This window comes from Sinohyriopsis cumingii, unplaced genomic scaffold (genome assembly GCF_028554795.1).
Source record: "Sinohyriopsis cumingii isolate HCF-2022 unplaced genomic scaffold, ASM2855479v2 utg002028l, whole genome shotgun sequence".
Taxonomy (NCBI): Eukaryota; Metazoa; Mollusca; class Bivalvia; order Unionida; family Unionidae; genus Sinohyriopsis; species Sinohyriopsis cumingii.
Window position 1 is genome coordinate 35,596 of NW_028316110.1, and position 19,719 is coordinate 55,314.

Below are 19,719 nucleotides of genomic sequence, written 5' to 3' on the forward strand. Positions count from 1 at the left end.
AAATAAAGGCATGCTTAGTGAAAGAAAAACAGCGACAAGGTACGCAGCGTTAGTTTCACGTAATATTTTATTATTTGATTGTTTGTTTTATGCAAATGTGTTTGCTATAACTAGGTTTCCATATTGTGTATCGTTTATACAATTCATGGAAACGTGTTGATGCTAGAGATGTTATGCGATTTACTTTATTCAATTTCATGGAAAGTGTTGATGCTAGAGTTATTATGCAATTTATTTTATTCAATTTCATACAAAGTGTTGATGAGAGAATTGTTATGCAATTTACCTTTTTAGTTATACAGTTATTAGTTTATTGGTAGAATTGATTGCATGCGATCAAAATGTTCATATGTGTAGAATTTCATATGGTTGCATGAAATAACTTCCTTTGTTGTTAGGATGATAAAGATCATCGTGAATCAACGATAATTACCTAATTGTATCTAATTTTGTAATGCTTGGATACTGTTGTAGTTAAGGAATGCCGTGAGTTACATTTCTTTTGAATTTCATGCAAAAGTAATCGAAGATGCAGTAGCATATGTAAAATAATACGGTACAATTTGGTAGACGTTCACGAGGTAATTTAAGACTTGCCGCTGGAAAGCGAGGTTAATGTGCTACCTTACTAAGAATTTACGCGGTGTGTGGATAACAGCATACTCTGAATAACGTTAAGGGAATTGTATGTACCTATACATAGTGGGTATACAGAATTATGGGGTAAATTTGTCATTTAAGGAACAGCTTTCTGAGAGAAAGACAAGACAGTTCGAAGACAGAAGTACGTGGCAAAGAAAGAAAGAAGGATGAGGTCAGAATAAAAAGACCAGGGAGTCCATGAAGCGGAAAAACATAGAGCTTATGAAATATATTGATATACGGTCAAACAGGAAGGTGGTGCAATCAATCGTGGACATTGCGCTCTTTTCACCTCTCGTTATGATGATGAAATAAATCCAAATTGGACACACCTGTTAAATTCTATTGATACAATCTACCTTGAATTTAAATAGCCGTTGTTAATTTGTTCTGATTAAATTTGTTAGTTTCTTGTCAAAAGGGGGCTCGTATTGTTTTATTTCTTCCCAGTATTCTCGCTCAGATCTCCGTTGAAATTCCATTCTTTTTCACTTCCGTCGGGCTATAATATCGAGGGAGGTCATCCTATAGATAACGCTAGCCAAACTAAATTCACCACCCCTTTTACTAAGAGGGCGACATTACACATATGTTTTTGATAGTATCACTTCAGTGTTGTATCAGATCGAGAAATACAATAAAAGGTCATGATGTATTTAGAGCATCGTCCATGAAAATTACAACAACCCCCCCAAAAAAAAATAATATAAAAATACAACTATCTGTGTTAAATACATAAATACAACGTGTTCTTAGTTACCTGCACATGCTCATTTTTTATCAATTACAAAGGTCAAATGCCGGTCCTAAAACGAGAATACAAAAGTATACAAAAGTCAGAAAACTTGGGTTGAAAGAAGCTTGACCATACAAATACAAACAGTAAAAAAAAAAAATGAAAATGTTAAAAGTTGAATTTCGCACTCGCACTCTCCTGTTAGGTAGCTCCTATCTGGCTATCCGACTACTGCAATATATTTGCCATTGTAACACACACACACCGCTGTACATCTCATTCTGAACAACATATCCCAACAATCATCGTCTTAATAATAATAATAATAATAATAATAATAATAATAACAATAATACATATAAGCACAATAATAATATTATTTGTACTAAAAACTTTAAGAAGAAACTCTTTTGCTCTGCAGTTCAATTTTCCACGAGGCCTTCTACAACAACTTTTGCGCAATTATCTATATACATTTTGTCTTCAAGAAGAGATGTCTTTAGACAACTAATGCGATTAGAAACTCGAAATTTTGGACCTGATAATGTGTATTGCGTATCTCTACCCGCATCACACAATGAGCAAGAAAATAAAGATCTCCCTATACATACAAATTTGAAAGATTTGAATTAAGGCAAACATATCTAAGAGACGAATTTTTCATTACTAGTTAGAACGTTGGGATAGAAAGGAGGAAAATAAAAATCAGAATAATTTGCATTGTGTTCACGATGTATCCTCCTCTTAAAGGAGATGAACTATACTCATTTTGTAAAGAATATACATTAAATAATGCATGTAAATGTCAGTGACCAAGTTAATGAAAAGAAACTATTTTAATCCCAATTACAACATATGTGTTACATGAAGTACACGTCTCTGTCAACATAACTGGGTTGATACTGGGTGAAAACAGAGGTGGCAGGAGCATCTCTACAAGGGTCTCCAAATCAAACAACCATTTGAAAAACGTATATATTCATATAGTGCTTTCACATGTAACGGTGTCGGACATTTGTGTTGTTGTTGTTTTGCTGCAATTAGAGTCTTTCAATGTCAAATGATGAATTGATCCATGCAATGCTCTGATACATGGATATACAATGTTGCACTAGGGGTCAAGCCATTCATGTATTTGATATTCGCTTAAACATCCTTTTCATGATGCTCCCATGTAGTACGTATGGGTATAACATCCTTTTATTCCTTATTACATGCATTTGAGTCGGGGTGGTGGGGTCGTCGAGTGGTCAAGACCAGTCCGTCTTAACTGATCATATCACCTCTGTCTACATGGGTTCGAATCTCTAGCGCTGTTACTGTGTGTGTGTATAATTAAGCTGCCAGTAGCTTCCATTATATGCTGATTTGTATGGGATTTCCTCCGGGTTCTTCCTCCACCTTATATACTGACCGCAGTATATCTCACATCTCTCGCTGAGAAATGGCTATAAACCCCAAACCAACAATAAATTGTATGTGTAACCCATGCTATTATGGCACTTTGTGTATCAGTGTCCACATAGTTCCTAACACTTAGCAACAAAAAAAGGTGCATTTTCTATAGTTGTTTCAAAGAAATATTAGAAGTAATGAAGCTAAAAAATATTGGTATCATGAGTTTTGTTGTGGATTGACCGGTGTGTTTAACGGCTAAGTTGTTTGCAAATGATAATGAATATACAAAATGTTCTTGTCTCGTATTTTATAAACAGTGGTTGAAATCAGGTTTTATAGCTTATTATTCATTCATCATAAGAATCCGAAATTATTCAGAGTTATGGAACCTTAAGGACCTGAGATGACAGTAGGAGTTCTACAAGCCATGGCCAGTACATTGTTTGTAAAAGACCGAGTATTAGTGTACCTTAAATCCCGCATGGGACCCCCTTGCCAATCCATCTGGAGTTCATTTATATGGATGGAGCTAGTCTATGTTTTCAGTGATTTACCAAGTTCGACATCTGAAGATGCAAATGTCTACAGATCACTTTTCTACCACAATGTTTGCATGAACTATTGGCTTTTGTACGTGCAGCTTGATGCAGTGCATACCAGAATCCTATGAATGCAACGGCTGTCAAAGTGTACGTTTACCAACATTAAAATTCGAAGATGCGCATATCACGAAATTAGTATTTTCTGCAATTTCTTACAAAAGTTTGATTGTTTTCTTACATTGAAATATTTTTGAACATTCAAATATTGATGGCAATATGAATATGTGGTTTCACCTGAAGACTTGATACGATCTAGTTCGTTCGAAATGTTAACATAGTCAGTGATGCCCAATATGGCTACCATGGCAACCATCATAAACAGTGTTACTACTCTATGGTGACAAACTAAGTAACAGAAAAAGCAAAGCCAACAAGTTTGTAAAACTTAACAAAAATAGTAGATATTAAATTTATTAATGAAAGTGTGAGAGAAACTTGCAGTATTATGAAGTGGATTCAAGCTAATTTGTTCCTTATAAATTTAAAAATCAGAAATGTATCCGTTCTCTAAGAAGTGTGCCATTGTTAAGATGATATTATTTATTGTCTAATGAATTCAGTACTAAGCCAGATACTAAATATACTGCATACCATAGTATGTATGCATTTCTTGATAAGAATAGTGGCATGATATAGTTTACATAGTTGAATTTAACATAGTTCTTCTCCAGTGCAAACGACAATTTTTGTTTACCACTGAACCCTGATTGTATATTGCTCTTTAAAAGTTTATCTTTAGGAAGAAATGTTTTATCATTTGTAAACATGTCAAGTTCAATGGATTTGTTTGTACATGCAAGTTTTGAACCATTTCATTTTTAAATTAAAAACCCCCAGATATTCGTGTTTTGTTAAAACTAGCTAACTGAGAAGATATCTTAAAGCGTAATATACTTAAACAATGATCTGTCCCAGAATACACAGTGCATAACATTTACTTTTGAAATTTGTTATTCTGTCCCAATATGTATATATGTTACATTCTGCACACACACATTCATAAGCAAAATAGTCTTTGATGTTTTCATTCTCTGTGCAGCTAGTGTATTTTCATTTATGACAAAATATATGACATCCTTTACAGTCCACAAAGTTAAATAACCATGAACATGTATTTTACAATAATCCCAAAATATGAATGAATTCCCAAGATCACACAGCTTTCATAAATGTGAGCATTCATAGTATTGAAACTTATCCGCGTGCTTGAATATATCCACCGTATGTTCACACAATAACTCTGCTTTAAAACAACACCAGTGTGTTATTACGTCAAAGCATGTTAGTTGGGAATAGTTTTTGATTTATAAACAGAAATTCATTATGTATTACCTCGTCTTTTAAATTTGTATTTTCCCATGTCAAAATTCGTTGCTACTACGAACTAATTCACACTTTTCATCTATTTGCAACTGCATGTGAAATATGTGTTTACAGCATACAAAAGTCTATACAAATGTGAACAAGATGCTTTCTTTCAGTTACTTTGTCATCACATTAAATAACCATGGTGTCACGTTGGATACCATATTTCTGAAACAAATTATGATCTTACTTGGGATATATGCCGATATTATTAAACTCATGGGCGAGTTGAACAATGAACACGATCTGTACATTCTAGAGAAGTGATCTTAATTTTGATTGGCTGACATTATTGCCACTCTATGGGCCATATTTCTGATTCAATTTGAATAAACCCTGGAACACATACATGTAACTCTATGATCGAGGATGCATCCCATAGTGAGTGAGATCTATGCATATCACTCTTGTAATCTTCTATCTGATTGGCCGAACTTATTACTACTCTGGAGGCCAGATGTATTTACCAGTTTTGGTCAGATTTGGAATGTATGCCTATCATAGTCGAGATCTCTGACATTTTCGATAATTAACAATATGGAAGCATAGTATTGAGGCGATCTTGCATCTTGTTAATTTAGCTTGTTGACATCTCGAACCATATTTTTATATATAAGTTCGATTGAATTTGACAGGATGGTTTTCCTTTTACAGTTTTATTTTATGTTATGTTTCGATGAATATGCCGATATATAGTTTACCATTTGTTTTAATTCATTTTGAATTTATGGTAGAACAGTTAGTTGTAAAAAGGTCTACTAATGATATTTGTTAATATTGATGCTGTATGCCCTAAACATTGTATAGACAGTGTATAAACTATACCTGAAACAAGTCTGTTATTGCAATACGATAAACAAGGTGTAATTAGTATATGGAACATATATGTTACCGTAGAATTGTGCATGCAGTAAACAATATATTTATTTGCGTTGTTTTTAGAAAATATTATTCTGATTACGGAAATCTTAATTTTAATGTGAGCACTTCTAATTGCTTTGTCGAAGCATATCATGAAATTTAAATGACCAAGAAATCGAAATGTAAAATAAAATATCTGTTTATCTGTCTAGAGTATTGATGACATAACCTGTTCTGTAACGATGTACAGCATGACAATGGAATAGTAATAATTAGTAGAAAATAACATTCATTGAAACATCGTTCTAAATAACTTTACTTTAATTTTTAAAATTAATAAAATCCAAAATAAACTTAGATTATGACATTGTCTAATGAATGCAGCACTAACACAGATAATATACTGCATGCAATAATTTCCTTGCAATTTTTGATAATAAGAGGCACTATAAAGGAAAAGAACACACGAATTTAACACAGTGCAAACGACTAGATTTTGCACTAGTGCACTCTGATTATATTTTGCTCTTTAAAAGTTTGCATTTAGAAAGATATGTAAAAAAACTGGGTTTTGTTTTATCATCTTTATAAAATTTCATGTCAAATGTATTTGTTTGTATATGCATTTCTAAATCAATCAACAATACTAGCTATGCATCATTGTTATAACTGAAAAGATATCCTAAAACGTATGACTCGAAAACAATTATTTGTTTCAGAATATACAATGCACAACAGTTACGTTTGAACTTAAATTATTCTATCCCAGCATATATGGTAAATACTTTACACATATATACGCATGTTACTGCTATGTAATTCATACTTCTCGTCGATTGTCAACCAAACGTGAAATATGTGTTGATACTATAAAAACGTATGTACAAATTTGATAATGAAAAAGATGTTTGCATGTTAATAAGTTACTTTTGCACCTGGTTGAATAACCCTGATATCCCGTTGGAGGCCTTATTTCCAAAACGAATTATGTTCTTACTTGGTATATATGCCGATATTATTGAACTCATGGATGATGTAAAAAATGAACACGATCAAAACATTCTATCGAAGTGTTCTTACATTTGAAGGGCCGAAATTAGTACCACTCTGTGGGCCATATTTCTGATCCAATTTGAATCAAACATTACATATATACATGTACCTCTATGCTCGAAGTTGAGTCCCGTAATGAGTGAAATATATGCATATCACTGAGTTAAACTCGTAAGTGAATATATGAAAGTGTTAATAGTGAAGAGGAACGTATGCTTATCATAATCAAGATCTCTGATAATTTTAGACAATAAAGCAATATACATGCATATTATTGGGTTGATATTGTTGCCACTTAGCGAGCCGTATTTTTGATATAATTTTGATAAAACGTGGCAAAATGGTTATAATTTTACTCTTCTATTATATACTATGTTTCGGCAAATATACAGGTATATAGCTTCTTATTTGTTTTAAATTATTTTGTATTTAAGATTTAATATTTGCCTGTTAAACGTTTTAATTATGATACGTGCTGATATGGATTTCTAAATACACTGTGCTTGGTACAGTGAATGTAGAAACTATAATAGAAACATGTCTGTTATTGTTATACTATAAGCACGGTGTAATCAGTATATGGAAAGTACTTGGAACAAATACGCTGCTGTTCAATTGTGTACAGAGTTAATAGTACATATGTTTGTGTTGTGGACGAAATATTGTGCTGATTCAGGAAATTTTGATGTTAATGTACGTTCTTTTATAGCTTTGTGGAAACATAACGTGTTATGACATTTACATAATGCTCACATTAAATAGCCAATGTTTGTCTTCTTTGAATCCCCATTTTGTCAACAATTTACATAATGCCCATCATATTTCAATTAGAGGTTATGGTATCTTCCCTCCTGTGTCTCTTTTCATCTTTATTAGTACTTTCGTTGTTCGTGTTTGTGTTTCACGCACCGGATCAAAAAGTTATGTTTTGTCACTTGATTACGACTAATCGAGACTTTGACATTGTTGTCATTTAAACTCTTTCATCGACCATTATTCACGAATATGGTATTTACATTTTTTGTGCTAAAGCAGGCGAACCTTATAGGCAATTGACTTTTGTTCGAATCCTGTATTGGCTTTGTCGTACACTCACTCGTTCACAACAAGATTTACGAACAAAAAAATGTCAAAGACAAAAGCTTCTTTTAACAAACTGTGTGTGTTTGCGTGTGTTTAGGATCTTCAGCGTAATTTGAGTATTATTTTCAGTCATATTGCTACGATGTCAGCAGCGCGGCAGTTTATAATGATATCTAGTACTGAGGCATTATGTTGCACACATGTAGCATCATGTCCCACCCAGTCAAATTATTATGATACCAGGCCAACCTGTCCTAGCATTAATCTCTTAATGCTGAGCGCCAAGCGAGGCAGCAGCTAGCACCATTTTTATGTCTTTGGTTTGAACTCGCTACCCGTATTCGAGGGGTACGTTCTCACCACTTAGACAAGTGGAGCAGTTTTAGGGAAATGAAACGGTCAATTACTATTACCAATTTACATACCTTTTATTGAAATATTTTCATAAATGGCCTCAGAGTAACTAGTTCTCGCTTCATTTGATTTGATTATAAAAAATATTTTAGGTGTTAAATCTAAGATAACCAAATGAGGTGCTGTTACGTTTAAAACATACAAAGAAAATGATCAAAACATTTTACAGTGAATATAAAGTCTTATAGTTGTCTAAATGGCTGGTGTATGTATTTTCGTTTTGTATATATGTTGTAGATAGAAAGCATCAGCGGAATCATGCAGGGGAAGCAACATATTTATAAAACAAGAGAATGTTTTGACTATACGTACGAATAATAAGAGATTTTGCGAAAGAATAAAGTGTATTTTTAAATTTACATACATATATGCAAATATGACGGAAACGGTGCATATATTTGTTGAGGTTTCCATTGACATCTTCAGCACATAAAAGTAGAACATAAGGAGCTTACAATAATAGTCGGTAATGCGTTTGGAGAAACGGACTTCTCAGTGAAGCTAGTGTTAGGAAATATATATTAGGTGTTGTCCTCTAATGCAAAAAAATCAATCAGAGAATTTGTATTTTAACAGGAACGACTTCTACATGTAACTAGAATAAAATGTGTGCATATATGTTTGATGTAATTATTCATTTGATGATCATGTTTCAGTTTAACTTTGTAATCACATATGATTGCGGGAAATAAGATATGTTCATTTCTTCAAATCTATGCTTCTGATAAGTTTCATCTGAATGAATGAATGAATGATAAATAAGCATTAAGTCCCAGTGTGTGATGTCACTTTCGTAGTTTTTCTTTTATTGTCAATACAACGAGTAATTAACTACATCATGTTCCTTGTATTTATATTACATTATTACCGATCTCAAAACAGGGCGATACAGGCAGTGGGTGAACCCAAGAATAATGTATCTTTTCCAAGAGGTTTAAAATAAAATAGACCAATGTAAACGGAAATATTATTTGTGTAATAAATTTAACTAAGAAAATAGTCGAGCTTTTTATGATTTCTAGGAATACATGAGTAACGTTGAGTTCACGGTTCCATCGCGTATTGTTGATCGTTTGTTGGTGTTTTTGAATCAGCGGTTAGAAGCGCCCAAAGAATGCTTTCAACTTTGTACCCAGCGAAACATAAAGGCAGTATATACGACGCACTAATATTGTAAATATGAACGATAGAGAACGACACTATCAGCAATCACCTACGAATCATTATTAATATAATATTCACTAAAATATATTTCATGTATAAATATGCTTCATTTAGTTATTGGGAACAACACTACAAAGTCCATTTCCTATATGTATCATCCATTTTGGAAGTACTGCAACATTTCCAACCTCAGACATGCATGTGTTAGCTTCTTCCTGTAAAATAAATAAAGTGTTTTAATTTATCGCTTGATTTCTGAAAAAAACCTAGGCGAACTTTTATGTCATACCTTTCACCCTTACAAGGGCGTATAATAGTTATATCGATCATAATCTGATTCTCGATGAGTATAATCTAATAGCAGCTCCATATGTTTCGCTTATTAATAGCTGGATTAAGAATTATTATTTTCATAAATGTAACTAGTTCAGAACGAATATTATTTTTGTTACTTGTGTGCTGTATAATTGAACATAAACACCTGAAGGGCTATATTGCATATAACACCCCCTTGTCAATGTAAGTTCTATTGGCTGCGTATCATGTGCCTGGTCTGAGAAGAATTTCAATATACAGTTAATGATGTTTGCGAGTTTGACAGGGTAAGAATTGTTGGCTCCTACTCACCTATTTTTTTATTTGGAAACACACTGTCCTTCAATGCACCACTTGAAGAAAAAATTACATACATGTATATATATATATATATATATATATATATATATATATATATATATATATATATATATATATATGTGTGTGTGTGTGTGTGTGTGTGTGTCTTTGTGTGTCTTTGTGTGTGTGTGTAGTTCTGCATTTGCAATAGAAAGAATAATTTCAGAATTCCTTCCGGTTTCTGTTAACTGATTCTTAATTGATTAACTGTAAAGAGGCTCCAGTGGCTGCTAACAGGCTAGATTTGTGTTAATTGTTGTAAAACATGAAATGCTTTGCAGTCTTTATTGATTCACGAATAGTCATCATTTGCTCTAAACGTATGACTTAGTTTGCTCACGGAATTTCCTTTCCCTATAAATTACCATCGGAACATCGGGTAAATTAGATTTGTATAACTTTAGAAACCATTTCCATTTCTGTAGAGAGAAAGAGAAAGGGATGAATTACCTTACGTAATCCACATTGGGTTCCTCTTGCTGCAGCATAATAGGTCTTTTCGCAGATACGTTGTTTTGGATCAAAGCATCTCATAAAACGACAGACGTTTGCAGTAGCAGTCTTTAAAATAAGATATAAAATTAGGGAAGGCTTGAAGTGTCTGAGTTCATATAACCAGCCATTAAGTCGAATTATTTTCGTTTAGAGATGTGTTCTTATGATTGCAAAACTCACTGTATGTAAAGACTGTAGCATTTGGTAAACAGCCTATAAATTATATTGGTCTTGGGAATAGGATAGCTAGCTTCTGAGTAGTACATTTTACGTCATGATGGCGGAAACAATGTTTCTCGGTTGCTCTGCTGTTAACTGGATTTTACTTTAATTTTCTTTTTAAACTCTATTCAACAAATATTCTAAACATTCGATGTGTTAACCAATCACCAACACTATATTTGGTGTTGTGTGACTAGACACCGCGTAACCAAGATTTCATTTTGGAATTACTCTACCTGTTGCAGTTTGAATTAAATAAAGGGACCAGATTCCTGCTAAACTGTTAAAAGCTGGCCCATCATTTATAATGGGTCTTGCTTTATAACGTTGTATTTTAGTGGGTTTCAGATTTCGTGGTTTGGATAAAACGAAAATTCATATTCGAAGGTGCCTGATTTCGTGGATCTCTTATGTAAAAAAAAAAAAAAAAAGATGCATGCAAGTATATATGTGTAAGGTTACCGTTATAGCCACATTATTTTTTTTATGTGCGAGTGATCAGAATTAATCCGTACTGCATAAACCGCTAGTGATTAGAGCGTACGCCTCGGATGCGGGAGGTCGTGGGTTCGATCCCCGGCCGAGTCATACCAAAGAGTTACAAAAATGGTACTAACAGCTGCCTCGCTTGGCGTTCAGCATTAAGAGGTTAGTGTTAGGACTGGTCGGCCCGGTGTCAGGATAATGTGACTGGGTGGGACATCATACTACATGTCTGCGGCATGATGCCCCAGTGCTTGACATCACTATAAACTGCCACATTGCAGACATCGTAGCGATATGACTGAAAAGTTGTTAAAGCTACGTTAAAAATCAAAATCACATCACTCCGTACTGCATGTATTAATTTCGGTAATTACGTTATGTATTGATAACTTATCACATAAAAGCGGTTATGTGAAATAAAACCCGACCTTTGCACTCTTGGGGTAACACATTAAAATCACTATTGTAGCGTGACGTAATTAGGTTCTCACGTTCTTTGAAGTCCTCTATTAAAGCATAAAGTTCTAATAATTACGGATTAGGCCCTTTTACAAAACCAATGACTGTAAACCAGACAAGAGTGCCAACATGTATGCAGTGACCCAAGTTTTTGGGGCGACCTTGATATTGTGTGTGTGTTGTGTATTCGTGTGTGATTTAGATTTTTAAGACTGTTTTAACACTTTTAGTCATATCGATACGATGTCTATGGCATGTTGCATGCCACTTGTTTTATTATGAAAACTGTTGATGGTGACCTCTCAAACTGCTAAGATCAACCTATCAAAAATAAATATAAAGTTATTAACATGGAGTTCATGCCACTGAATACGTTTATTTATTTATATTTATAAATGCAATGCTGACGAAGGGAATTCCAAATAGGATAGGAGGTATATAGATCTAGTTTTGATTTATATATGTGATCATAAAATTAAATAATGAACTCACATACGTAGAGGATACAATGTATGTTCAAGCGACGTTCTTATTCGGAAGGTGAAGTAGCATAAGTTTTATTTCAGTTGGACTATTTGAAAATAAACATCACCCAATAACCAAGTTTTATCATTCTAGGTGAAAAAGATTGAACGGATACCGAAAAAACCTATTACGGTCAAACTTTAAATGCAGAAACAAAAGCAGAGCCAGCATGCTAACAATTATAGTCACAAGAGTTTTTTTGTTGTTGTAAGGTTGTGGCAATATAAGATATGCATGTCATCGTCTATTTCGCTATGCTAGCACTAATGTCTGCCGAATCAGCACTACACACCAACGATAAGACGCAAGTTAGTGAGGCGATCATTATGGGTCATAACGACAAGCTACTGGCTTGTGGTATTGGTGATCGTCAAGGACTACCTTCTAGCTACGTTTATACTTAGAGATGCTATAAAATGGTCTTAGTATGCCAAAGCTCTACGTGCCATGATTTGAATGCAACAATTAAATCTCGATTATTGAAATGTAGGTCACAGTAGTCTATTTTGTAAGGATGCTGACATTTCAGTTAATGATTCGAAAAGAACATTAAACATATAAAATACATATAAAATCATGGATATGTAAAATGTTTGTCACAGTGATCATCCTTGTGATACGAATGTCTCACTCAACAATATGCATCATCTAACCAAATTCCGTAACTAAACATAAAACACCATCATTCAGGAGATACAGAAAACCGATGTGGACGTCATGAGCTAAATACAAACATGTCATAATCCCGTAAATATGAAATTATGAGCACATCGTCCTTCTTTTCTTGAAAGGATGAGGTACTAACGAGATGCATATAATCAGCAAGTTTGAAAACTGGGGCACATTCAGTGCATGATTTTGAAACGAAGTCTAGGTAGTACGAAATATGAAACACATTTACCTACTTCAGTGATGTTTGGATATTACTCGTAACGATCCATCTCAAAACATTTGACTGCAACCGTATGAATACAAATTAGAAAACTATATTTGATTATGAATTAAATTAAAAATATTACCTCAGCATTTACGATGCGAACTTTTGTCAAAATCAGCTTTAAAATACTACTTGAACGAATTAATCTTTAAGCTGAATAAAAATGGCAACTGTAAATATCATTATTTTAATAACATTTAGGTGCTTTAAAGAAGTCTTCTTGGATGTAACAGTTTGGTTTCAGTGTTCTAAGGCGTCATGTATATATTCTTTCCTGATTTTGTTACTCCAGGTATGTCTGGTGCGAGAAAATGCAGCTAGAATTATATTATTGAAAATATAACCAATCTTCTGTCAAACAGCTGTGTCAGATTGGTATAGAGATGTATCTAATACTGCTCCTTTGATATAATATAGGTGACATGTCTTACATGTGATAATATTAATTACAGCACGTTTTGTTGCACCAGGTATGTCTATTTGTACGTCCACTGTACTAGAACATGTTTTTGTCTGTATTGTACATCCATTATATGCGATATATTACATCAAATATTTTACATGTTCTGATGGAGCAGTTTATTATCAATTTGGTTGGCTTTTTCAATGTGATGATAAATTAAATTCTTTGTTTTCAACGTTTCATGCAAATAGATGAATTACATTCTATAATGTGCTATGTATATATATCTTACATTTGTAATCAACATATGTTATGTTATGGCTTTCATGTTGCTTTCCAGTAGATGCTTTGAGTGGTTAGTATTTCTCCACGATCTGTCAGAGATGAAAAAATGATAATAATATCGATTTTCCGATGATTATAATACCAATAGCCGCAAAACAACTCTTTGGTACGTTTAAAGTGGCAATGTTAATAACTGTTTGTTTTGGCAGTTATTGAACTTCGGTCACACATGTTACATCGAGGAAAAAGTAAGCAAACAAGCTTCCATCTGCAACTACTCATTGCTCCACTTCAATCAGCTCCGTTTCATTGTGGTTCATGTTTAACCGTCATTTCCTGTCCCTTGATCACGTAGCAACTCCCGCATTTTGGAGACAAACTTCCTAAGATAGTTACATCGGCTCTAGTTTTAAAAAAAACGCTGCCTCTGTAGCATTGAGGCGCATAAAGAACATCAGCGTACAGGAACGTAAGTCACCCCTGCGTGTCTGAAGATATCCATCAAATGTTCTTACAATAACTCTGTTATAAAACAACACCAGTGTGTCGTTACGTCAAAGCATGGCAGCTGGGGATAGTTTTTGATTTTTAAACGAATGAATATTCGTATTCATTATTAAATCATGCGATTCAGTATCGGAGTGTTAGACAGTATGAATGCAGACCAGGTAAAACATTCACATATCATTAAACGTCTGCTTAACAAAGAGCCCAGCCTAAATCATAGATATGTAGCACATGCACAAGTGTACAATTGAATACCACTTAATTCTGAGCAGTCCACCATCTTCATAATAGTTCGCTAAAAGCACATACAACAACGCACATATACACACACAACCCAATAACTCACAAACGTAAGATCCCGGCCCCTTATTGAGCTCACATTGCTCATTAGCAATGAATACTTCTCCTGCCTCTGACCTCACATGCTGGGTATAGTCCTGGTGTTTGTAGTAGTGACCCGGAATAGTCACACAATCTCTGAAATGCGAATGTATAATTAGCGTAGGGCGAGACTATATGACCACTGGGAACACATACTGGCATAGATTACAAATATTCATATGCATTTTCTAATCAGTCTTTGCAAATCCCGGAGAACAAGGTTTATATTTGGGGCTGTTATATATATATATATATATATATATATATATATATATATATATATATATATATATATATATATATATGGGGCGAAGGAATCTTAGTCAAATTCAAATTGAATCGCCTGTACGCATAAAATAACTTTCACGACCTTCCACCAGGTAGCCAGAAATTAAGGGATGCCGACGTTATATGTCACCTTAAAGTATAAGAGTCATTTTGACAGAGGTTAATCCAAGCAGCTTTGAAGAGGAAATAATGAATCACGTACCAAAGATAATCCACCTATTTTCATATGGCCGAGAGAATGTAAATCGGCCAAGATAAAAAAGATCTTAAATAGTCCTATTAGGATTTCTCTCCCCAAAACGATGACATGAAGAAACGTCCAAGCAAGTTTATACGGCCAAATGAAAGAAATAAAGTTTCAAGATCAGTTAGAGAAAGCATTATACATTCTGAAATATGTCAACGAAACCTAGGGATAATATCATCACCAGAACAATACATAAAATGCAAATAAAATAGACGAGACAATCATTTCAGTTTTATCAAGTATGGCTTTACATATTCTCCTTATACATGGGTTCCCATTCTTATCTTTTTGCCTGCTTTATTTAGAAACGTTTATTTCATTATTGTCGAAATTGTAGTGTAATTTCATGTAGACATTTCATGACTCCCATACTCGTTATGATTTCACCAAATATGTCCTGGTATACCACGTACAACACAGGGACAAAAATGAGGTGAATCGTTCGTTACAGGAGCTGTTACCAATTAGTTTCAGTCCTTGCTTAAACATGTATAGAACATAGCGAACACTAGATAAATTCTGCAGAACAAGGATCTTTAGTTCTAAGGATTACGAGAAATAAAAACGAACTTAAACTACAGTTTATGCTAAAAGAACATCAAAGTAACCGAATTAGTATACTCATTATGTTGTGATGTGTAAAAGTCTTAGAGTCTTATCTACAGTTGATGTGTTGGATGAATAATTAGGGACAATTGGCTGAATTATGTTTATGGCAATGGCACTGATTTGACACAGTCGAAGCATTATGTTTTGTTTGGTATTTTGTGTAAAGTAGAAAGTGTAATAATGTTCGAATCAGCTTCATCCTGTTCGTCTGTCTTTAGAACGATACAACCAACATTTATCTCTATCTTTTCTGCTACTGACCAATATGACTTCCGTTGCATCTTGTTTTCCTGGTAGATTGCAAACACGAACGAAAGTAATGTACAAGTGTGGTGGAATTATTTAGAAGCCAGTCTCAGATAAGCATTAAGGAATTCTAATAAAGACCACTTTACATCACGAAAGATATGTTCTGCAGCCTGAATGCTTATCTACCTACAAAAACCCCAACATGGTGGTGACACTCCATTATTTGCTACCGTCTTCCATTTCTCTTCCTATCCCAAAGTGATGTTGCCAGCAAAACCTTATCTAAATCAAGTGTTTCAAAATCTGATAAAAAAGGCACACTGATCAATTAATATCACTTTTGTTTTTCGTAATTTTCCTCCCTTTGTGCTCTTGCTGAAACTAGTGTAGACATTTCGGTGGCACCCTCTAAAACATAACATGTAAGGCAGAACCGGTACACTTTGTTTGTTTAAGTAAGAATAGTCTTATGCAAACATCTCGTCGTCTTCTTGTCCTTAAGTTCCATATGGTATAAAGTCCACACAACCGTTGGATACGAATTCCAGCATTAAAGAAGATACGGTGGACAAGAGTAACTCCAATTTCTCTGATTAAGACATTTTCATCTAACAATTCACACAAATTGTCAAGTTTCAAAGATAACTCCAAACAGAAAAACACCGATCTCGCTCTTAATTTAGCTAAACCTCTAAATGTCTTTTCATTACTTTCAAAGTCAATGTCTTGACGGGAAATCCAGATCATTCAAAATACACTTAAAGCTGATCGGAATTGTGTTCGGAGTTTTACTTGAACCACTTTAAGGGAACCAATCCATTGACCGAGAGAGACAGAGAGAGAGAGAGAGAGAGAGAGAGAGAGAGAGAGAGAGAGAGAGGGGGAGAAGCATCAACTAGCCATTGTCACGTCCCTTGACAAATGATCACAAAGAACATTCCATTGAGCAAACAAAACTGAAACAGTTTACAACATCAAAATGAAAGAAACAATGAGAGTAAGAAATGAAAAAGATGTAAAAATGAAAAGAGAAGCAAACAAATATAGTGAAACTTCCCAACAGAAGCTACGCATCGAACACGTGAAGTCAAACTTACTGGACTAGGCTAAGAACATATAACATCGGATGACCTATTGAACTTTAAGAAAATAGACACACTTTTAGGCAGCATTTACTACAATTATATCTATACAGAGACACTCAGAGATCTATATCATCAAGGCAACTCCAAGTCAAAAGACTAAGCCATCACGTTCTACGACAGTAGTGGCTAGAAAAATAGACGTTCCACATTACGCAAACGCAGCTTGAATGTTAAGGGAACTTACGAATCGACCACTGATCCAACAAATGTATCTTACTTATCTTCATAATTCGAGGAAGCAATTATGTTTTTTGAGTCGTTGGTGAGTATTTAAAATGACTTTATTTGTTCCTTTAACAAATATTTAGATAAATTCAGAATTAAAGCGAGGTTTGAAATCGCCTTGAACCACATTTATTTTGCTACACTCAAAACTCTGCAACAGAAACCAGTGTATTCAAACGTTGCCAAAGATTCTTCAAAGAACGTATGTGGAAACACTATAGACATCAACATTGACTGGAATGCATAGACATGTAACCACGCCCTTTGAAAGCTTACAAAATCTCTCATCATCGCAATATCAGATGTGCTCCAGAAGAAGTGTCTACTCCAAACGAAATGACTTTTGTATCGAATCTTTGAAAACTTCAAAGGTATCTTCCAAGAAAATGAAAGAAAAATTAAACATAGGAAGTTTCGGTCAAATTGAAAAAAAGAAGACCCATTTAAGACAAAGGCAGTTTACTAAACTTGACAGATATTATACGATTTGAGATATTTTCGAACGATCGGTTTGACAAAGCACTTGATAAACCGGACCGAAATATAATGAACGAGTACGACGCATCTTCTCACTGTATCGTATCAAAGTTCATTTTTCGACGTCAGAACACTCTCAGTTTGCTTTTCTTTGTGGAAACGAAACCTTCACTTACTTCAACCAGAAGAATAAGCAACAACATACAGTTTATCCCCAACGCCACAACAAAGGTGAGGGTGAAAGAGAAGCCGTAATCTATACAGATATCAAACCACGACAAGTAAAAGAATAAGAAAAAACAAATAATATGATTACCTAGGTCATGCACATAGATTTCTGAGAATGTTTCAAAAAAGACTTTCACTCAGTGTCGACTCTTACCACCTTAGTGTCTGACGAGTTTGTTATCAAAGGCTAAACGAAGTTTTACATTGATCTGACTAATAAATGTTTTAGGCATCTCAAATACTGACACCTTTAATCTAGCACAGATTCTACAGTTACGCTTGTTAGAAACTTCAAGCATTCCATGTTCAGGAAGTGAATTTGTTTTTTCAAAACAAACTTATTAAAGCATGGCCACTTATCTATACCGAACTGCAATCCACGGCCGATTCATACCAAAGACTTACGAAAATGGTACTAACAGCTGCCTCGCTTGGCGCTCAGCATTAAGAGGTTAGTGTTAGGACTAGTCGGCCGGATGTCAGGATAATGTGACTGGGTGGGACGTTATGCTACATGTCTGCGGGATGATTGCCCAGTGCTAGACATCACCATAAACTGTCACAATGCTGACATTCTAGCGATATGAATGAACAATTCTTAAAGCTACGTTAAAAATCCAAATCATACACACAATATTCCGAACTGACCTATTTAATCTCCTGACTTATGGAAAAGAGGCAAGGAGCCCAAACTTCGATGCATCTTTGTAGTCCAACCCTGACTACTTAAATACCTTCAAAGAACACAGACTTGGCACGAGATGATGGGCCTCACACCTAAGGATAAATTACCCCCCCCAAAAAAAATTAATGGGCGTAGAAATGAACAAACTTGTACAGTTTGAAAAGTGGCTGAAAGACACATAGTTGTTGAATGGCGTGGATGTGCACCTGAGATTAAATTGAAACATTACCGTGTTACTTTTGATATCATTGAGAAAGCAGATTCCATGTTTGATACCTGTTGACAACATTAGTCAAGCTCTGAACTGAACCACAGCCAAGAAAACTCTACGACGAATGAATGTCGAAATCCTCAATGCCACGTGACTAATACAAAAGTGGGATTTAACCGCTGAGAACCGATGAGGACGTTATTTTACAACGACCGAGATACTTCGATAGTTACATCCCGATACCAAAGTGGAAAAGTCGAGAAAGACTCAGCAGTGAGGTCGTCATTGCTAGAACATGAGTAACACTTCTTTAATTTTATTTTGATCGCCACGAGTATAACACAAGTCCAAACCAAAGGATATTGTTGCGGTTGTGAAGATGGTTATCCAGGTCACAAAGAACACGACCAATGTGTGAGAATGAGTCAAGAAGAACAGCTGGAAAAGTGTCTGGAAACTGTCATCGCAGAAGAGACTATCTTGATATTGCCATTGACCCCTTTACAAATACAACTCATCAACGTTCTCTTCCAACTGAATACTGAAACTTCGTTATTCGATAGATTTTACAGATATTTAAAAAAAGTTTTATCTGTAAAAATTAATACACATACCTTCATTACCTTGTGACCAGGATTTCGTATACCGTTCCACAGAAACCA